Consider the following 23,746-nt stretch of genomic DNA (forward strand, 5'->3'; position numbering starts at 1 on the left):
ACTGATATGAAGCATTAATATTTAGAAAGAAAGATCAAGAAAAACTCTTAATATTTGAAAGAAAAATGCAAAGAAAATTTTTGGTCAAGTATATGATGAAATAACAAGGAATGGAGGATAAGAGAAAATGAAGAATGAATAGAGCTGTACAAACACCGTTAACATCGTAGATGTGCTTAAGAGGAGACATTTGAACTGGAGAGGTCATATAACAAGAAAGCGGAAAAGAGACTACGTAAAATAGCATTTGGAAGGACAATAGATGGTACGAGAGGAAGAGGAGGACACAACCAGGATGAACACCAACACTGAGTGGACAAATAGATCACTCAACAGAAGGAATAGAAGAGGCTTGTAGAGGTGACGTATGGTCAATAAGGCCCTTGCCACTTGTAAATAAATAATATGAACGACTTATGTCTGTCTGAATGTTTACTGAAGTATCGTTTCAAAATATGCAATAAATCGGTCAACAACATATCAAGCTTTTGCTAGTAACATTACGTACTCGTTTATATTTATAATTATATTACCTCCATTAAAATATAAACGCCCTTGTTCAATAGAGTATCATGTAAAAATTGGATGTAAATCGGTCAAGAACTTTTCGAGATTTTGGATAACAACATTTTCCCTTTACATACCGCATCTAGTTATTTATAAATAATAAGTATTAAGAAATATATAGTCTTTATCCCCTTGTTCATTAGAGTACTGTGCAAAAATTTGAAGTAAATCGGTAAGGAACTGTTCGAGAATTTTGGTACAACGTTTCATCTTTATATGTAAGGTACATAATTAAATATTGCCTATATAGTAAAAAAATATACATAGCCTTTGTCTATATGAAAGTTCTTTACCGAATTACTTTTCGTTATTTTTGGTAATAACGTTAGGCACCAACTTTTTCTTATATAGTAGTATAGGTAAGATTAGAATTGCGCAAGTCTGAAGACAGATATACATGGCAGAACGAAGTCATTCTAATGAAAATTTCAACGATCGTTGAAGAAAAAAATAGTATGCCCAAGCGTCGTCCATATTTTACTTTTTTTGTGTCCACCTTTCCGCTAATATTGACATAATTAGATGTACGACTGGTATTCAGTTTTAATACTGAATCTATTTATAATACCCTCCGAATATCTGCCGGGAAAACTTCAACAAACCATAGCAAACGTATACCTACAAAGACGCTACAAGGTATTTGTGTATTCCTTCTCTATGAGAAGCTCAGCTGTTTGCAAGTACGTTTGACTCTGTGGGGAACGATACTGTCATCAGTTAGCTCTTCATATAAACTCTATACGACCAAAAGTGATACTCGTAGACCTCATAGCAGAGCAGCTGCTTATACCAGTCCTTTATTCGGTTGATTCATCGGCTACTGCTTAGATCAAATTATTCTATGGTTAGTTTGAATGTTTCCAAATGAGTTACGGTGATAGTTTATATGTCACAAGAGAAAAAATATAATGTATAAAAATTTGTTAGCTGAAGTGTTACCCACGCAGTGCTCTTACCATTACATTAAATTAAAAACGTCGAACATATATAGCTGTTCGTGGCTGTGTTAAAAGCTTCGATTTTCTGGTATATATAGTTTAACAGGTCACTGGTCTTTCTATGGGCTGTACCGATAATGGATCGCCACGGTGGCGGTGTAATATGCAGTTCGCGAAAATTTATAACACTCTCTAGGGCTAACGAATGAACGCTACAGTTCACTGTCAGACTTTCTAATTTAAAATATATGTGCCACGCAAATGGACCAAGTTAAATATTTCACAGATGTTGAGTATACATGACTAACGGAAAATGGATGTACGTTGAAGGTTTAATGTTTAAAACTGTAGTAAACTCTGCCAAAAGCCGGTCCTTTTCCAGTTGATGCAAGCTTAAATTTATAAAAATTCATCTGTAAAAGTACAACGTTATTTTCCCTCTTACTTAGTCAGTCTGACAGTGAAGAAAGCAAAAATGATTAGCGTTTTATCGTACAACACAGCCTGGTTTTAGAATGTATAACAAAAGGTCGATGTACAGTCCATTGTTGGCTCTGCTGATCTTAATAGTTTCATTCTTCTTTGTTCTATAAGCTCAGATGGTAGAGCACTTACCCGCGAAAGGCAAAGGTCCCGACTTCGAGTCTCGGTCGGGCACACAGTTTTAATCTGCCAGGAAGTTTCATATCAGCGCACACTCCGCTGCAGAGTGAAAATCTCATTCTGGAAACATCCCCCAGGCTGTGGCTAAGCCATGTCTCCGCAGTATCCTTTCTTTCAGGAGTGCTAGTTCTGCAAGTTTCGCAGGAGAGCTTCTGTAAAGTTTGGAAGGTAGGAGACGAGATACTGGCAGAAGTAAAGCTGTGAGTATCGGGCGTGAGTCGTGCTTCGGTAGCTCCGATGGTAGAGCACTTGGCCGCGAAAGGCAAAGGTCCCGAGTTCGAGTCTCGGTCGGGCACACAGTTTTAATCTGCCAGGAAGTTTCATATCAGCGCACACTCCGCTGCAGAGTGAAAATTTCATTCTGGAAGCTAAAAAAGTTACTTCTATTCTTTTATGTTTTTATGAATTACTACCTCAGCTCCGCTCCTTAGCTCGCATAGACTGTATAGTCTACACAGCTTTTTTTTATATAGGAATTTTATGTTGTTCACAAATGAAACAAATTTTTTACATTAATTGTTGCCGTGTAAGAATGTACCTCTGACCAAATTTCGTTTCTGGTAGCTACAGTTGGAAACCTTTGTTCATCCTGTCTATTTACTCGTATGATTTCTATATATATTATTTCATTCCCTAACACATATTTCGTTAGAAGTCAAATACAGGTTTCATAGATTTAGCTTTAAAAACGTTTTAATATAACGAAATATTTTCATAAAAAATTTTGTCCCCTATTTCACGACTTTATGGGCTGCAGTAAAGAAAAAATCGAAAAGGTATTTTTAAATTTCTAGCCGAGAGGACATACACAAATTTTCAGAGATTAAGTTTAAAAAATGTTTTCGTAATTAAATAGTTCCATAAAAACTATCACTCATTATTTTACCTCCTTAGTTGTTGAATTTCCAAAAATTCTAAAGCACCTATCCTTATATACTTGACCGAGAAACAAAAAACCATTTTCGTAGTTCATTTTCGTAGTTCTAGCTTAAAAATTGCATTAATAGCGACATATTTTCGAAAAATTTGTATCCCTTATTTCACATCCTTAGGGGTGGAATTTAGAAAAATTCCTTCTTAAACGATACCTACAGTACACGATCAACACTATCTCCAGATTTCAAGTTTCCATCCTTACCGTTTTGGGCTGGGCGATGGTGAGTCAGCCAGATAGTCAGGACGTTGCCTTTTATTTATAGAGATGCAAGCATTTTCTAATCTCACGACTATGATAAATGGTTCCAAGTAGCCCACCATGGTTCCCTCTTATGTGTCAATCTCTTCATGCCAGAGCAGCAATTGTACCCAGTGTAATCAATTATTTACTATAAAGATACGAACATCCCCTAAACATTTTTCTCCTCTACGGCGATCTGTAGTACATGGAATCTATTCCCTGATGCCGTAACATATGCCCTGTCATTCTGCCCCTTCTTCCTATCATTGTTCTCCATGCATGTTTTTCCTGCTCGTTTCTAAGGAGAACTTCTTTCTTAGTTTCAGCGGTAGCTTAATTTTCAACATTCTTTTGTAACACTACTTCTGTGAAGCTTCGATTCTCCTTTTGACCGCTTTTGCTATAGCCCATGATGCTCTTCCTTACAACATTGTCTGTCATATGCACTTTTAACAAATTCCGAAGATGAGGGCTGCGGTTGATAGTAACAGACGTATTTTGGCGAGGAACTGCTCCCCAATTTTGACGTTAAATTTGTCGCTAAGTATATTTGTGCTGTTCGTTTCCTCTATTTCATAACTAATCGTATTCTGTGCTCTGTAAATTATTCACTCCACTCAACATGTCCCGCGAATCTACTACGCTTTCACAAAGGACAGCAATCGTTAGAACTGATTTTTTATTTCCTTCGTTACATCTTCGATGTTCAGGACAAACAGCTACCTTTCGCCCTTTTGGTCTGAACATTTATCTCTTTGCTATCTGTTACATTTTTAAGTCTCTGTTCCCGTACATACATATCATTCCGCGTATTTTTCCGTGGATTTCAAGTATCTTGTTGAGCCGTGCTCCGACTCGCGTTGCTGCTGTTGTAGGTCCCCGTCCTCTGTTGGAGGCCAGGCTGTATCGTTTAGTTGACATGGTTGCGGTTCTTTGTCTTCTTCTTGTGTTGAAGGGCGCCAGTTGGTTTCGCAAGCGTTGCCTGTCTGCTAGTGGCAGCAGCGGCGTTATCCATATGTCGTAACTGTGGCCCTGTCTTTGGGGTGACGCCGTTGTTCTTCTGTGTGGTGTGAGTGAGCAGTTCGGTTGGGGAAGCAGGAGGAGCCAGGTTCACGCAGAGCGTGAACACGCCGGGGCTACTGGCGGCGCGCATGAACTGCCGGATCGAAGGGCTGTGGTCACAAGGGTGCACGACCTCGTTGAAACCAGATCCCGCAAGTTTTAAGGTGAGTGCATTTCAATGCGAGTAGAAGAATCACCACCATTGTGAAATCCTGCGATTCTCCAGTGACTTCGATTCGTGTTGCTGCTGGTAGTGTCGCCGAGGCAAAGAGCAGCGAGTGCAGTGCTTGGGGAAGGGGTATGTGATAAAGTTTCGTGGGCTTCAAATTACTATTTACTACCTTCAGCTTCTTATAAATGTTAAGTTCAACCAGTGCTATTTTTCTGTCTGGTGGCCGCTATCGCCTCAGTTACCTGCCCTTGGGGTTAGTGTAGGTAACGGCAGTGTACGTTTCCTTGACTTTCCGCCGCTGTCCAGTGGGGCGTGTAAGTTTAACAGCTTTCTTGATTGTAGGCTGCTTGGCGATTCTTCTACCTTGGTGGTAGTGATTCCTTTCTTGTTCTGGGCACTCTAAGCACAGTATTCTGCAGGTGGAGTCCAGACCACCAGTTCCTGCTTTGGCGTATTTTCACATCATTGTATTTGGTTTATTGGACGTAAGGTAGCGTCATCAAAATTATCATTAGTCACTCGTTAGACTGCCACTAATCTGAGTTAGCATCTTGTAGTGTGAATGCAACTCTTGGCTGCCTTTCTCATCGCCTGACCTACTCAGAGGCCGTTTCCTGGAGCACCGTCTGTGACTGTCCTTTGTGTTTTATATTGTATTATTATTTTATTATTGTATTACCAAGTTACCATCATTTAGCTCACCTGTTTGGTGATCAGTTGCTTGTCCTTTTGAATTAACCTTTGTTATTATATTTGCTGTTTTGTTGTATGTTGTTTGTTGTTAAATTTCTTTTAATTATTGCCATTCTTGGCGTTAAAAGCATTCAGCCGTGACTGTGGTTACTTGCCTTAAAATTCTAATTGCGACCACATTGGGTTGTTTTCAAAACAATATTTGCTGTGTCTATATTTTATGTATGTTTGTTAATTTTTTTTTATAATTACCATTCTTGGCTTTTAAGGTCTTCAGCCGTGAAACATTCTTAAATTATTGCCATTATTTTAATTTGGTGTTGATTTTAAATAAATTGTGAGTGATTGAAAGAAAGGCCAACCAATAGTATCTGATTACGACCCCGTCCCCAATTGTAAGCGAATCCTGCCATCCTTGACCACTAGCTAGGTCTCACGTGTGGCACTAGCGCGACAGATCCTTTGCAAGTGTTATTTTTTATACATGGTGTTCAAATAAAATCTCACATATTCTTACGGGAGGTAGAAGTGCTCAAAACTAGAAGAAAAGTTCCCATAGTAATAGGTCCAGTTGAAATATGGGTCTCCGGTCTCATTTCCATGTGTCTATTACGTAGAAATAGACAGTATAGGCAGTGCTGCATGTGGATAACACTCATCCTGAGACATCCTTCCGCCCTTCTTCGCAGTGAATCATTGACTCTTTTAAATACATCTGCATCTATTCGGATGGCATCACATGCATTGCTGACACATTCTTGTAAGGTCTGGGCATTTTCGATGGGTTGGGCATACAGTAAAGTCTTTAAATGCCCTCCTAACCAGAAATATTAATAATTCAGGTCCGGTGAACGGCGAGTCGATGCCACCAGATGCCACCGGACCTCATCGACCAATACGTCGCCCATGAATACTTGCGGTGAGATACTGTAGCACGATCTGTAGAGAAAGGGGCGGCGCCCAGTCTTGCGTAAACCACAGTGGTTGTCTTTCTGCAAAGGTAATGTTCTCCAAGAGCGCCGGTAATTCATCGCACAGATATCGCTGATGCATAGCACCAGTGCGTCCGTTTCGTAAACTGCATGGCCTATAGTTTGGCACCGAAAATTCCTGCCCATCCAGCGATCCTGATGCCTCACTTCAAAGACCGTACGAAGAACTGCGTTTGCCTACATGGCCATGTCGTGGTAATTTACTATGCCATTTCCGTGAGTCCTCCCAACACTTCCGAATACTGCATACTACTCGTCACAAGTAAAACGGTCCTTATCTCAACAGTGACTGGTTCTCGGAGATGGTAATAGGACCTTTTTTCTAGTTTTGACCAATACTACTACCTAAGTTTTTATGATGCGATAATTTATAATGTAATTCTTTTATAATGCCTTAACCTTTACAAACCATAAATTTTATGTTAAGTATCTGCGAGAACGGTATTCGCACTAAACATTTTTATTCAGTGTGGGTGTACATTTTTTATTCAAATGTGACAAATGCACCAGGCGCAATCTTTAGGCAGTAGCTTTGTGGGCAATATTAATAACGTGGATTTTACAAAATCATGTTTTATCAAAAATAGTTCAAATGGCTCTGAGCACTATGGGACCTAACTTCTGAGGTCATCAGTCCCCTAGAACTTCGAACTACTTAAACCTAATTAACCTAAGGACATCACACACATCCATGCCCGAGGCAGGATTCGAACCTGCGACTGTAGCGGTCGTGCGGTTCCAGCCTGTAGCGCCTAGAACCGCTTGGCCACTCCGGCCGGCCTTGTTTTATTGTGCCACGTAGAGCGTAAATTTTGCTCATGGTTGGACTAGTTAGTCTTGTGACTGATACAGTCAGATACGTGATAGTACATTTGATGTTAAGAAGATACTAGCATATGGAATAAATTCGCAGGTATGTGAGTGGCTCGAAGACTTCTTATAATAGAACCCAGCTTCGACGGCGAGTGTTCATCAGAGACAAGTGTATCGTCAGGAGTGCCCCAGGGAAGTGTGACAGAACCGCTGTTGTTTTTGTATACATTAATGATTTGGTGAACAGGGTGGGCAGCAATCTGCCTTTCTTTGCAGATAAGGTGTGGAACTTGAGTGGCTGCAGAAAGATATAAGACGACTTAGACAAAATTTCCAGTTGGTGTAATGAATGGCAGCTAGCCCTAAATGTGGAAAAATGTAAGTTAATACCGATGAGTAGGAGGATCAAACCTGTAACGTTGGGGTATAATATTATTAGTGTCCTACTTGTCACAGTCAAGTCGTTTAAATATCGGGGCGTAACGCCGTATAGCGAGAACGAGAATGTGAGAACCGGTTGGGAAGGCGAATGGTCGACTTCGGTTTATTGGGAGAATTTTAGGGAAGAGTGGTCCACCGGTAGAGGAGACCGCATACAGGACGCTGGTGCGACCTATTCTTGAGTACTGCTCGAGTGTTTGGGACGGTAGGTTCGAAAATCACGTAAGTGTTACGGAGATGCTTCTGGAACTCGAATGGGAATCCCTGGAGGGAAGGCTACGTTCTTTTCGAGAAAATCTACTAAGAAAATTTAGAGAACCGGCATCTAAAGTTGACTGCCTAACGATTCTACAGCCGCCAGCATAAATAGCGCGCAAGGGCCACGAAGATAAGGTACGAAAAATTAGGGCTCATGTGGAGGCATATAGACAGTAGCTTTTCCCTTGCTCTGTTTGCGGGTGGAACAGTAATTCAAATGACTAGCAGTGGTATAGGGTACCGTCCGCCACCCACCGTACGGTGGATTGCGGAGTATCTATATAGATATAAACGTAGATATGATAACATTATGTATTTCGTAGAATATTTGTCGAATAGTTATTGTGCTGTTGTCTAGGGATCTGCGAACCGTTCATGTTGAACCAAAACCAGTCTCGTTTTCAAAATATTAATGAAGTCAAGAAGGACAATAAAAACTGTGGTTCACAACCAGTGATTGCGTATTTTCTCCAACGACACTATGTCAGTTTTTGCGGACCCAGTACAACTCTTGCTTCCTGTGACAGAAGTAGGGAGTATTTGCACTGAATGCACATTTTAGCAACGTCGCTGTTGGCACGCTTTACAGTTTCATTGGTTTCATTACATCCATCAATTTACGACGTACATCTGTGACAGACGTGTTGTTTTGCAATGTGGAGTACATACGGCAACAGCTCAGAACGTATTTTATTATTTTACAAAAATGTATCGTGTGTACTGTGTACAAATCTTATTTATCGCATGAGGGTTTCGTTTCTATTTTATTAACATTATGGATTGTACGACGCTATGACACCGATTTAATGAGGGTCCATTTTCCATACATAGGTGCAGTGGATTCACATGCCGACCTGAGAACGATTGTTTCTCTCGCGTTTTTATGTCAATTTTTTTGACAACACAATCGTTAAGTTGATATGCCGTTTTATGTTTTAACCTGTCCTACCAAGATGTTTCTGTTATAATGTATTTTTACGTGATGAGCTACATTTAGTTTGGGTTAGATAGAGCAGCAATCAGTCGTGGAAGTAAGCTGTTTTAATATGACATTTAAAGTGACTTTAAATGTCATATTAAAACAATTTCACGACTGATTGCTGCTCTATCTAACCCAATATAACCACAGTCGTTGCGTGCACCCACCCCATGGAGGGCAACCTGATACATTTAGTTTTCTGCACATTACTCTTATGATCGTTATTTACATGAAAAACCTTTACCTTTCCATGTATTCTCGTGGTAATCATTCCATTACGAAGGTGGCACTTCATGTCGAGACTGTTGTTGTTGTTGTTGTCTTCAGGCCTGATACTGGTTTGATGCAGCTCTCCATGCTACCCTATCCTGTGCAAGCTTCTTCATCTCCCAGTACTTACTGCAACCTACATCCTTCTGAATCTGCTTAGTGTATTCATCTCTTGGTCTCCCTCAACGATTTTTACCCTCCAAGCTGCCCTCCAACGCTAAATTTGTGATCCCTTGATGCCTCAGAACATGTCCTACCAACCGGTCCCTTCTTCTTGTCAAGTTGTGCCACAAACTCCTCTTCTCCCTAATTCTATTCAATACCTCCTCATTAGTTATGTGATCCACTCATCTAATCTTCAGCATTCTTCTGTAACACCACATTTCGAAAGCTTCTATTCTCTTCTTGTCCAAACTATTTATCGTCCACGTTTCACTCCATACTAATACTTGCAGAAACGACTTCCTGACACTTAAATCTATACTCGGTGTTAACAAATTTCTCTTCTTCAGAAACGCTTTCCCTGCCATTGTCAGTCTACATTTGACATCCTCTCTACTTCGACCATCATCAGTTATTTTGCTCCCCAAGTAGCAAAACTCCTTTACTACTTTAAGTGTCTCATTTCTTAATCTAATTCCCTCAGCATCACCCGTCTTAATTCGGCTACATTCCATTATCCTCGTTTTGCTTTTGTTGATGTTCATCTTATATTCTCCTTTCAAGACACTGTCCATTCCGTTCAACTGCTCTTCCAAGTCCTTTGCTGTCTCTGACAGAATTACAATGTCATCGGCGAACCTCAAAGTTTTTATTTCTTCTTCGTGGACTTTAATACCTACTCCGAATTTTTCTTTTGTTTCCTTTACTGCTTGCTCAATATACAGATTGAATAACATCTGGGACAGACTACAACCCTGTCTCACTCCCTTTCCAACCACTGCTTCCCTTTCATGCCCCTCGACTCTTATAACTGCCATCTGGTTTCTGTACAAATTGTAAATAGCCTTTCGCTCCCTGTATTTTACCCCTGCCACCTTCAGAATTTGAAAGAGAGTATTCCAGTCAACATTGTCAAAAGCTTTCTCTAACTCCACAAATGCTAGAAATGTAGGTTTGCCTTTCCTTAATCTATTTTCTAAGATAAGTCGTAGGGTCAGTATTTGCTTCACGTGTTCCAGTATTTCTACGGAATCCAAACTGATCTCCGCCGAGGTCGTCTTCTACCAGTTTTTCCATTCGTCTGTATTTTGCAGCTGTGACTTATTAAACTGATAGTTCGGTAATTTTCACATCTGTCAACACTTGCTTTCTTTGGGATTGGAATTATTATATTCTTCTTGAAGTCTGAGGGTATTTCACCTGTCTCATACATCTTGCTCACCAGACGGTAGAGTTCTGTCAGGACTGGCTCTCCCAAGGCCGTCAGTAGTTTTAATGCAGGGCTTCACAACATACATGCTCGCGGAGCAAGCTGTGAGCAGCAAGGCGCGAGCACGGAGCAGCGCGAGCACGCTACCCCCAGTACCGGACCAGAGGGGAGAGTGGGGAAAGTCACGTGGGGCACACAACAGCTGCCGCTAGTCAATGTAAATCCGCGGCCACCTGCAGGGATATCACTCACGAATTATTACTGCGACAAATGAAACAAATAAAGGAGAACGTACACGTGCCACATAATTTTATTAGCTTAGTGTATGCCTCCACATTCGCATTAATTTGTGAACTGTTACACAATAAAAGGTGTCACTGAAGTGTGGGATTCTCGGTTATATTGTACTTTTTGCCCTTTACAATTGCGTCTATGTTCGGAGTAATTGTTCTTGTGCATTTTAGGCACAGCGTGCAGTTTAAATTTCGATCAGACAATGCGTTTCTCAGACTCGTCTTGTAACATTTCATTGCAGAGAACAGTTGTTCACAAACATACGTGGAACCGAACATTGATATTATTGTATCCGCCAGTTTGTGCAAACGAGGAAATCCGTCCTGAGGGAAGTGTCTGTAGAATTCCAAAATGTTTCTCTTGTTCTGAAATTTGTCTCTGTATTCTTTGTCACACTGCAAGTCAATAATTTCTTTCTGCAGCTCAGGACTAATCTCTTAAATATTCGCTGAATATGGAGAGAACAGATCAAAATCACTGTTTAGTGCTGTCAGATCTTGAAAGCGCTGATCAACTAAACTATGTGAACAACGTTCACAGTCTTTATGAACATCTTGCACGGATGATAATTTAGGAAAATGAGCTAGGTTTCCTGTTTCCAGCTGACTCACCCAAAGTGTCAATTTCATATTAAAAGCTCGTATTTGATCTATGAAATGAGTAATTAGCAGATCTTTATCTTGTAGTAAAATGTTCAAAGCATTCAGATGGCTAGTTAAATCTGCTAAGAACGCGAGATCACATTCAAACGTGTGCGCGCATTTCCCCTCCCTCCCCTCCCTCCGTACTCCGCGACCTTGTACCTGCTCGCGAGCACGTGCCTGAGCAGGCGTGAGTACTCGCGCTCATAACCGGCCAGTTGTTAAGCCCTGTTCTAATGGAATGTTGTCTACTCCCGGGGACTTGTTTCGACTCAGGTCTTTCAGTGCTCTGTCAAACTCTACACGCCGTATCGTATCTCCCATTTCATCTGCATCTACATCCTCTTCCATTTCCATAATATTGTCCTCAAGTACATCGCCCTTGTATAGACCCTCTATATACTCCTTCCACCTTTATGCTTTCCCTTCTTTGGTTAGAACTGGGTTTCCATCTGAGCTCTCGATATTCATACAAATGGCTCTCTTTTCTCCAAAGGTCTCTTTAAGTTTCCTATAGGCAGTATATATCTTACCCCTAGTGAGATAAGTCTCTACATCCTTACATTTGTCCTCTAGCCATCCCTGTTTAGCCATTTTGCACTTCCTGTCGATCTCATTTTTGAGACGTTTGTATTCCTTTTTGCCTGCTTCATTTACTGCGTTTTTATATTGTCTCCTTTCATCAATTAAATTCAATATTTCTTCTGTTACCCAAGGATTTCTACTAGTCCTCGTCTTTTTACCTACTTGATTCTGTGCTGCCTTCAATACTTCATCCCTCAGAGTTACCCATTTTTCTTCTACTGTATTTCTTTCCCCCATTCCAGTCAATTGTTCCCTTATGCTCTCCCTGAAACTCTTTACAACCTCTGGTTCCTTCAGTTTATCCAGGTCCCATCTCCTTAAATTCCCATCTTTTTGCAGTTTCTTCAGTTTTAATCTACAGTTCATAACCAATAGATTGTGGTCAGAGTCCACATCTGCCAGTGGAAATGTCTTACAATTTAAAACCTGGTTCCTAAATCTCTGTCTTACCATTATATAATCTATCTGATACCTTCTAGTATTCCCATGATTCTTCCATGTATACAACCTTCTTTTATGATTCTTGAACCAAGTGTTAGCTATGATTAAGTTATGCTCTGTGCAAAATTCTACCAGACGGCCTCCTCTTTCATTTCTCTCCCCCAATCCATATTCACCCACTATGTTTCCTTCTCTCCCTTTTCCTACTCTCGAATTCCAGTCACCCATGACTATTAAATTTTGGTCTCCCTTCACTCCTTTATCTCATCATACATTTCATCAATTTCTTCGTCATCTGCAGAGCTAGTTGGCATATAAACTTGTACTACTGTAGTAGGCATGGGCTTCGTGTCCATCTTGGCCACAATAATTCGTTCACTATGCTGTTGGTAGTAGCTTACCCGCACTCCTATTTTTTTATTCATTATTAAACCTACTCCTGCATTACCCCTACTTGATTTTGTATTTATAACCCTGCATTCACCTGACCAAAAGTCTTGTTCCTCCTGCAACCGAACTTCACTAATTCCCACTATATCTAACTTCAACCTATCCATTTCCCTTTTTAAATTTTCTAACCGACCTGCCCGATTAAGGGATCTGACATTCCACGCTCCGATTCGTAGAACGCCAGTTTTCTTTCTCCTGACAACGACGTCCTCCTGAGTAGTCCCCGCCCGGAGATCAGAATTAGGGACTATTTTACCTCCGGAATATTTTACCCAAGACGACGCCATCATCATTTAACCATACAGTAAAGCTGCATGCCCTCGGGAAAAATTACGGCTGTAGTTTCCCCTTGCTTTCAGCCTTCCGCAATACCAGCACAGCAAGGCCGTTTTGGTTAGTGTTGCAGGGCCAGATCAGTCAACCATCCAGACTGTTGCCCCTGCAACTACTGAAAAGGCTGGTGCTTCTCTTCAGGAACCACACGTTTGTCTGGCCTCTCAACAGATACCCCTCCGTTGTGGTTGCACCTACGGTACGGCCATCTGTATCGCTGAGGCACGCAAGCCTCCCCACCAACGGCAAGGTCCATGGTTCATGGGGGTAGGATGTCGAGACTAGTCGTGAATAAAGCATTAAAAGCAAAGAGCGGTGGAAACATGAATTTTGTCGTTCAGGGTATTGTTAGATCTCCCTTTCTGGTTCCGTTATCGTTTTCGCTCCTGAAACGAAACCATAATAGGTCGTCATGTAGGCCGATATGTGGTGGTGAGCATGAATGACCTGCGAGTTCCTCGGTGAAAACTGTCGCTTTCTCGTGAGTGTACGGTAATTCCGCCTATTTGACGACTTACCTCGTCTCATGGGATGAATGAGTGATCACTTTCGTGTCGTTTCGCACGCTCACGTGTGTGTGTGTGTGTGTGTGTGTGTGTGTGTGTACGTACGCGTGTGTGTGCGGGCGTGTGAGGCGCTTCAGCTTTTTGTAGCAGCTCCCCGCCCGCACATCTCCTGGGATCACCACTCTGAGGGCTGCGGCAGGCCCGCAAAGTGGGCCGCAGGGTGTCGGAGGGAGGAAAGGAAGGGGGGTGGGTGGGGGGAGTGGGGTTCTGTTGCTGCTGATGTGGCTCTCCGACTCCGCTACTGTCTCGTTCTGCAGGGCGACGGGCATGAAAGATGCACTTCGTGCTGTCGCGTCCTGTGCACCACAAATCTGCCTCCACTGAAACTAAATAGCAGTTGGCACAATTTTCTTTGCGCAAATGAGTAAATGATGGCTCTATAGTCTCCTGGACCAGACCAGGTATTCGTATTCGATTCAGACTCAATACACGTCATTATGTAAGGTATCGTACACCCTGCATTTTGTATTTAACAGGTGCATCTAACCTCTCAAGTTGCACTAAGTCATTGAGTAGCTCGCTTGGCACGTAAACGCACTATCGAATGTGACCATAATGTCAAGCATTATCTAACGTATGGAGAAACAAATAAAACTGGTTTTTGTTCATTAATAAGACAATATACCTGAGCTGTCTACGAGAGGAATCAGTGCGTCATACTGAAAACTTTAATCCAACGTTTACGCATAATTTACTATGAGACTAATTAAAATGAACTAGCTCATCAGGAGCCATAAAACAGTATGATGTACAAATATCAGAGCAGTTGTACCCCGTAATGCGCAATCCTAAGTGATATTTACTGAAAGATTACTTCAGCATGAATGTGGCAATAAATGGAAAGTTATATAATTTAATTATCGACATAGTCCACTCAAACTCTTATTTATGACATCGTTGTCGGTTCCTAAACGTTTAGTTCTTCTCGAGATAAAGATGAAGTGTTGGCGTTTGCAGAACCATTTGAGTATTATGAAGGGCAGTAAAATATCATAAAATGTGAAAAATGAGGAGATAAAATGCAGCGTGCTTTTAATTACGTAATTTTTTCCAGTAATTTCCGAAATACAACACAAAGTCAAAAAGCTGGATGCCGTCACCCCGAGGAAACATGGAAGGAAGGAAGGGAGTGAAGAAGATTAGAATAAGCATCACGTCGACGACATGACCTTTGAAGATTAAGCTCAAACCTGGAGTCGATGAGAATCAGGAAGAAAACTGGCCATGTTCTTTATAAAGGAACCAGTCAACCTGACGGATTTACTGTAGCCATGGGACCTGCATCGATGGACATTTTTCCTGAAACCAAGACTAGTAGCTCTGCCCGCTTACTTAATGCTGTCACTCAAGCTAGCCCTAATTGCTTTTTAGTTTTTGGTATACACATATGTATTCAGGTGACAGACTGCTGGCTCCTCTGCCAACCTACACTCCTGGAAATTGAAATAAGAACACCGTGAATTCATTGTCCCAGGAAGGGGAAACTTTTTTGACACATTCCTGGGGTCAGATACATCACATGATCACACTGACAGAACCACAGACACATAGACACAGGCAACAGAGCATGCACAATGTCGGCACTAGTACAGTGTATATCCACCTTTCGCAGCAATGCAGGCTGCTATTCTCCCATGGAGACGATCGTGGAGATGCTGGATGTAGTCCTGTGGAACGGCTTGCCATGCCATTTCCACCTGGCGCCTCAGTTGGACCAGCGTTCGTGCTGGACGTGCAGATCGCGTGAGACGACGCTTCATCCAGTCCCAAACATGCTCAATGGGGGACAGATCCGGAGATCTTGCTGGCCAGGGTAGTTGACTTACACCTTCTAGAGCACGTTGGGTGGCACGGTATACATGCGGACGTGCATTGTCCTGTTGGAACAGCAAGTTCCCTTGCCGGTCTAGGAATGGCAGAACGATGGGTTCGATGACGGTTTGGATGTACCGTGCACTATTCAGTGTCCCCTCGACGATCACCAGTGGTGTACGGCCAGTGTAGGAGATCGCACCCCACACCATGATGCCGGGTGTTGGCCCTGTGTGCCACGGTCGTATGCAGTCCTGATTGTGGCGCTCACCTGCACGGCGCCAAACATGCATACGACCACCATTGGCACCAAGGCAGAAGCGACTCTCATCGCTGAAGACGACACGTCTCCATTCGTCCCTCCATTCACGCCTGTCGCGACACCACTGGAGGCGGGCTGCACGATGTTGGGGCGTGAGCGGAAGACGGCCTAACGGTGTGCGGGACCGTAACCCAGCTTCATGGAGACGGTTGCGAATGGTCCTCGCCGATACCCCAGGAGCAACAGTGTCCCTAATTTGCTGGGAAGTGGCGGTGCGGTCCCCTACGGCACTGCGTAGGATCCTACGGTCTTGGCGTGCATCCGTGCGTCGCTGCGGTCCGGTCCCAGGTCGACGGGCACGTGCACCTTCCGCCGACCACTGGCGACAACATCGATGTACTGTGGAGACCTCACGCCCCACGTGTTGAGCAATTCGGCGGTACGTCCACCCGGCCTCCCGCATGCCCACTATACGCCCTCGCTCAAAGTCCGTCAACTGCACATACGGTTCACGTCCACGCTGTCGCGGCATGCTACCAGTGTTGAAGACTGCGATGGAGCTCCGTATGCCACGGCAAACTGGCTGACACTGACGGCGGCTTTGCACAAATGCTGTGCAGCTAGCGCCATTCGACGGCCAACACCGCGGTTCCTGGTGTGTCCGCTGTGCCGTGCGTGTGATCATTGCTTGTACAACCCTCTCGTAGTGTCCGGAGCAAGTATGGTGGGTCTGACACACCGGTGTCAATGTGTTCTTTTTTCCATTTCCAGGAGTGTATGTCGGGTACATCTCTTCCCACGGTACTGTGTTACGGGTTTCCTGCTACATTGGCGAAGCAGTAAGCGGTACAAGTCTCGGCAGCTGTTCAACTGAGGTCATCATTTCAGATGGAACTGTAAAGGGCAGTCAAATGGAAACCGAACACCCACAACGACGGGGCCGTGGAGTGATTCCATCCAAAAGCAATACCCACACGCGTTAAGTCATTTATCCCTCTGGGAGAAGAGACGAAGAATTGCTGTTTCGTAGAACGCCATCGGCCACTGACAGACCCACAGTTGCATCCAGTCTTGCACTTCCTTATGCAACTGGAACTGACGTCCGCGCTAATCTTTCTTCAGGTGCCAAAGATGTGAAAATCACGCGGTGAAAGATCCAGACTGCAAGCTCCCAACGACTGGTATTTAGATCGTAAATATCGTTAATTCTCCCTGTCTGTGGCAGGCTGAGAAGGGAGTTTGCTTAATGTTATCAGCAGGGATTACTTATATTCATTTTTATATAAGCCTGCTGTGGGGAAGGATCTTATGCACACTTTTTCTCTCTCGGCAGCATAACCTTCCCTGACCATTCTGCCCACTTTAGAATTGATGTTTAGGCCCATCAAAGTTCAGAATACAGTCTTATCGATTGAATTTGAAGTCGCGACGGATAACGTAATTGTACTTTTGGGGATGGTCAGAGAAAACTACATCCTGCACGAATCTAGTCTTGAGCCAATAATTTTAGTAAAGGGGCAGCGTGATTGATATGATTCTCTTTTCTTAGGTATGGTTTAAATGAGCAAGCCGAGAGCGGAAATTACTTCGAAAAACAAAGTTAATTTTATTTTAACCAACATCAGACAAATTTACGAAGTTTCTTCTTAACAATCTTTTGAATACACATTTCACTAATTCTGCTTTGAATTTTCATTTAACTATGGACAAATATTATTTAACTATACACATAGAATATTTCTCCTTTGAATTACAAGCCGTGTTGCCTTTGATTTGCATCGTCCTGTGAGGGGAAGGAAAATCTTGGAGAGCACGTGGTCCCTACTACTATGCTGATACATGCACATGCACTAAGTTATCACTGAAATGCAAATATCGTAACTATTTCTCTATGCAGATTTTCTATGTACAGTGGCTGGCATTGAGCAGGACTCGTGGCTGGTATCTCCAGCGCGAAGTGTTTGAATACGAAAGGATTCATCTTAGAAAAGCTACACTCGTCACTAAATTTTCAATAAGTTGTTAAACATCGACACACGCTAGCATAAATGTTCAGCAATCGCAAAAACTGGCTACAACTCCCTCTTTTAGCTTTCTCGGCGGTTGCAGTTTGGAACTATGCACCACTTGGCAGGTCGTAACGGAAATCTCGAAAGGAGAAGATTATTCTTATATCGGATAAATTGAACAAAAATCAATAAATGATTCTTAATTAATCAATCGCGAAAAAGCCTCTGATAAATAAATTGTTATCATTAAACATATTTAAACATTCAAATACACTGTCAATCGGATGAAGGCTACATTTCATCTACTGGGTTGGGAAGCACTGCAACATCCACAGTATAGACACAGTCTTTCACCGAGCGAGGTGGCGCAGTGGTTAGACACTGGACTCACATTCGGGAGGACGACGGTTCAATCCCGCGTCCGGCCATCCTGATTTAGGTTTTCCGTGATTTCCCTAAATCGCTCCAGGCAAATGCCGGGATGGTTCCTTTCAAAGGGCACGGCCGACTTCCTTCCCCGTCCTTCCCTAATCCGATGAGACCGATGACCTCGCTGTCTGGTCTCCTTCCCCAAGCCAACCAACCAACCAACCACACTCTTTCAGCATTTCATTTTCACATCTTTCAGAACCGAAGAAAGACATGCATTGACGTTGGTTTCAGTCGGAAGAGCAAGTGCAGTAGTGGGTGCAGTTGTGGATTCGTCAGCGGGCCGGCCGAAGTGGCCGTGCGGTTAAAGGCGCTGCAGTCTGGAACCGCAAGACCGCTACGGTCGCAGGTTCGAATCCTGCCTCGGGCATGGATGTTTGTGATGTTCTTAGGTTAGTTAGGTTTAAGTAGTTCTAAGTTCTAGGGGACTAATGACCTCAGCAGTTGAGTCCCATAGTGCTCAGAGCCATTTGAACCATTTGAACCATTCGTCAGCGACAGACTGCGTTTCTAAAAACAGGATCCTCTCTTCCCCCAACGGGATAAATGTCTTAACGCATGTGGTGATTACTTTTGAATGGAACAATTATATAGTGATGTTGTGATGGATGTTCGTCTTTTAGTTAACTGTTCCTTATTCTTTAACTCGCCTCCGGCAGACACCAACCAGGCACGACGATGACGTCACCACGCCAGGAGAGCCAACAGGTGACGAGCTTGCTATCTCCGACAGTGACAACCAACCACACAGACCCAATGTACCAACCACCTGACATGAGGGCTCCAGAGGAGGTCGCATCTTGGCGTTGCATTCTGTAATCAACACTAGTGTTCTACTGTCGTCAGTCACAATAACAAAATTACCAGGAAGTGCAGTGCATAACATAGATGCTATTCTAGAATGCGCCATGTTAGTAAACAGATTTGTTATTGGAACCATCACAGAGGTAATGTTGCTTTGGTTTTGAGGACTTAGTCTCTGGAGGGCATTAGTAGCGGTGATAACTTGTCACTGACTAAGTTTCTGTTGTACGGAATATTTTTCCACCAGAGTTCATGTCAAGGAATTATGCTGATTATAATAAATAAGAGTTATTTTGTACAGACTAATTTATTTGGGAAACAATAGCAGAGCGCTGTAATGACACAGTCGTTATTAGTAATGTAGCTCAACATAATTAAAGAGCACGTCAAAGCACAGATTCTCCAGTATACTTGGCCCTGAATCAGCTTTTGGTTCGCCCATTGAAGTCCCGTGGTTAAAACAAATTGTTTCAGCTGGAGAGCCGTCTAATGTCCGGGCAGTCAGGCAGTCAGGCCACAGTCAACGTGTTCATACTGTCCCAAAGGAGCACACAAGGATGTGGGTGGGCAAGTGGTTTGCACAAAATGTGAAATATCCCACACCAGCAGCGTCTGGCCGACGTTGAGGGCTATTTGGGCTGTATGCGCCTTTCCGGGCAGCATTGGAACTGGCTATCTTGAAAGATGTGCTGGATATTGGCAAAACAAAATAAGTTAAGGCAGTGTCATAATAGATACGTTTAGGGGTGGTAGGTGTACTAGAAAACCGACCAAGGGTAGCATTGTCTGTAATGTTCACGTGAAATTCAGGTATTTATGGACCACAAAAAATGCAAATGTACCACATCTCTGCCGAATACACTGTCACCATATCCTTAGGAAATAGGAAATGTGAGGAGCGGTTTACATGTTCCTGTATGTCGTCTCAGACAAGCCAACAGAAGAGCAACATCTAGCAGGTAGATAATGCCTACAACGACTGGAAGAACAGTGTCATATTTTAATGCGTTCTGGACATTACGTTGATAAAGTGTGACTTTGGGACGAGAAAATGCTTTGAATGCCGCTGTTAAGTGTAATCATACTTCAGAACAGCTGAACTACGTTCGATTCTGGACATTCGTTTAATATGACGCTGGCAGACGGCTTGCGCTTCCATACGGTCAGTCAATCTGGCAACTTAAATCCAGCTGTGAAGTCCACCAATGTCTTGGAAATATATTTTTCCGCACTGTCTGTTCAACGCTAATTTCGTGGTTAACTACTTGTCGTTGTTCTTTTCTACCTCTGTGCACCACACACTTGTAATTATAGTCTGAATACTATCACTATGGGCTAAAAATTTAGTGATAAGTTACAACTCCAGTGCCGGCCGTTGTGTCCGAGCGGTTCTAGGCTCTTCAGCCTGGAACTGCGGGACCGCTACGGTCGCAGGTTCGAATCCTGCCTCGGGTATGGGTGTGTGTGATGTCCTTAGGTTAGTTATGTTTAAGTAGTTCGAAGTTCTAGGGGAGTGACCGAGCGAGGTGGCGCAGTGGTTAGCACACTGGACTCGCATTCGGGAGGACGACGGTTCAATCCCGTCTCCGGCCATCCTGATTTAGGTTTTCCGTGATTTCCCTAAATCGTTTCAGGCAAATGCCGGGATGGTTCCTATGAAAGGGCACGGCCGATTTCCTTCCCACTCCTTCCCTAACCCGAGCTTGCGCTCCGTCTCTAATGACCTCGTTGTCGACGGGACGTTAAACACTAACCACCATCTAGGGGAGTGATGACCTCTGCAGTTAAGTCCCATAGTGCTCAGAGCTATTTAACCATTTACAACTCCAGTGTCACTATATCCCTTACCTTTCTTACAAACATTTCCAGGTCAAATACCGCCCACAATACCAACTACATAATTTTCAAATGACCTCCAATGACATTTACCGAGCGAGGTAGTGCAGTAGTTAACACACTTGACTCGCTTTCGGGAGAACGACGGTTCAAACCAGCGTCCGGTCATCCAGATTTAGGGATTCCGTGATTTCCCTAAACCGCTTCAGGCAAATACCGGGATCATTCCTTTGAAAGGACACCCCCGATTTCCTTCCCCTCCTTCCCTAATTCGAGCTTGCGCTCCGTCTCTAATGACCTCGTTGTCGACGGGACGTTAAACGCTAATGTCCTCCTCCTCCTTCTTGTAATGACATTTAAATCATGCCCTATGATTAAAACTAACAAAATTCTGGCTTTGAGTCCAACCTGAATTCCGATCAATACCTTACGCGAGACTAATGCCACCTGGAGGCATTGTCAATACTCGTACATGACGCGGTAACGAAACTACATATTGGAGCAGAGACGAAAGGTCAATCTTTCTAGAGACGATGCGGGCCATAAATTGGGAAAATCCACTGATATAAGTGTCTTTGACAAAGGACAGATTCGTATGGTCCAGCGTCTGGGAACAAGCACTGTGGTCGGCTGCTCGTGAGCCAGGCAATGATTGTTGGACGTTCACGGCGAATCACAGAACTTGGAGGACGGCGGGTTACCCGCAGTGTAAAGCAATCTGTTGTGTACATAGTTCCGCGTAGTCAGCACGTACACAACTTTCCCACTAGAGCGCGCCCCGCTAAGCACAACAGCGCAGGCACAGCGCTCGTCCGTCTCCGCACTACGAGATGGCGCTACCTAAGAGACGGAACAAATTCTGCTTCCGCCGATCCGCGTATTAATATGTAACGCAGCCAATGAGATTGCTGCTAACGTAGAACCTTTTCTCCTCGCGGATCACACTCGCGCAGTGATACCTGAACGCGTGAGGTATTATAACGAGTGTACAGACGTCCGATTAGTCAGTCTGCATTAGTCTGTAGTCAAGTTTGTCTGCGCCTAATAAGATTACCGTATTCTTATACACAGCCACGAAGATAAATGTATAGACACTTTTGTCGAGTATCAGAGATATGTGAGAATAAAATTAACGTACCAAGACCAAAGGAACTTCAGATTGTCAATTGTAAACAGCATCCAGAACCAATTGAAGTTATTTTCATGCTTGTTATTATTTTAATAAATGTATGTGAAAATTAATCAAGTTCTGTTTAAAGTTGGTCACCGTCAATCTGCTACTCTAAGCGTGCAAGTGGCATTTCTATCGTCTGACCTAACGGCAGAAGATAAACACGCCATGATAAGAGCACGTGACATATTGCTGACACTCGCCTACTTCGTTAGAGCGACAAGTCAAATAATCTGATGGTGTGTTTGCCGAAGGTCTAACAGTACGCACACCACACAATGTCTGTGGCACATCTGACGAAACTGTTCAGAGCTGTTGCAGACACAGCTATTTAGGACCACACCGTTTAGTTCTCGCTGTTGAAAGTTGCGCACCCAAACAGACGACCTCTACACGCTCCCGTGTTGAGCAGTAAGTGAGCAACGAATGAATGGAAATTTGTCACCTGGTCGGATGAATTATAATTCGGTGGACGTGTCCGGATATGCCGTCATACAGTCAAACGGCCTCTCGAAATTTGCGCCGTATCTCGGACGCAGGCTCATGGGGGCAGTATTACTTATGGGGGACATTTCATGGGGAGCAAGTGAACGTGAGGTAGTAATCGTAGATGGCCTGGCAGCCGCGAACATTACTGCTGACCACCCGTCTTCTCCCAGCAGGCTATTTCTATGTATCAAAATGCGGGACTGGTGCTATACTGGTTTTAGAAGCAGGATAGAGAACTGAAGTCGATTTCTTTGCCACCACATTTGCCTGATCTGATGTAATACATCTGGGACGCAATCGGGAACCAGCTCCGCGCTCGCAAACACCCGGCCCGTAATTTACAGGAATTGCGTGACCTGAGCGTAAATATGTGACGCCATTTACTTCCAGGAGCATTCCAAGTCCTTGTAGAATCCATGAAATGCAAAAATCCTGCTTTATTGCGTTTCTGAAGCTAACCAACTCACTGATAAGTTGGTGGGAATATTGGTTTGGTTCACAAGCGTGGCTGTACCTGCTTGAAGTACACCTACAGGATGAAATATGTCAGACTCTTCAAAACCGACGTCTTCCTGCCCATCCTAGTCACACAATATACCTACAATTGTACTTAAAAATGATTTCGTCTCTCAGGGTCTCCTTTTCAGCAATATTCAAACATCAGTACAGCCATTGGAGCTTAACATTATTTGAGCCAGACACTTATCACAACATGTAATGGCTTCATGACAGTGTGGTTCTAGGCGTTTCAGTCTGGAACCGCGAGATCGCTACGGTCGCAGGTTCGAATCCTGCCTCGGGCATGGATGTGTGTGATGTCCTTAGGTTTGTTAGGTTTAAGTAATTGTAAGTTATAGGGGACTGATGAAATCAGATGTTAAGTCCCATAGCGCTCAGAGCCATTTGAACCATTTAAGATCTGCACAAATCACTGCGGAGGTTAGTTAGGTTTAAGTAGTTCTAGGGTACCTCAGTAGTTAAGTCCCATAGTGCTCAGAGACATTTGAACCATTTTTTTCAGCGTCTGCGGCACATCGCTCGGTACCATGCGTAGAAAGACGCCTTTCGGCAACGGAGATGTGGTAACACTACTTAAAGCTTCCTGGAATTCGGAACACGTTGCAAATGAATACTTCATGGCCACGATTCCTCAGTGAGAATTTTGAACTAAACTCACGTGAGTATTTGTAAAACAACATATCATCTATATTCGGATGGCTATATAGC

The sequence above is a fragment of the Schistocerca serialis genome, chromosome 4 (assembly GCF_023864345.2).
Source record: "Schistocerca serialis cubense isolate TAMUIC-IGC-003099 chromosome 4, iqSchSeri2.2, whole genome shotgun sequence".
NCBI classification, from domain to species: domain Eukaryota; kingdom Metazoa; phylum Arthropoda; class Insecta; order Orthoptera; family Acrididae; genus Schistocerca; species Schistocerca serialis.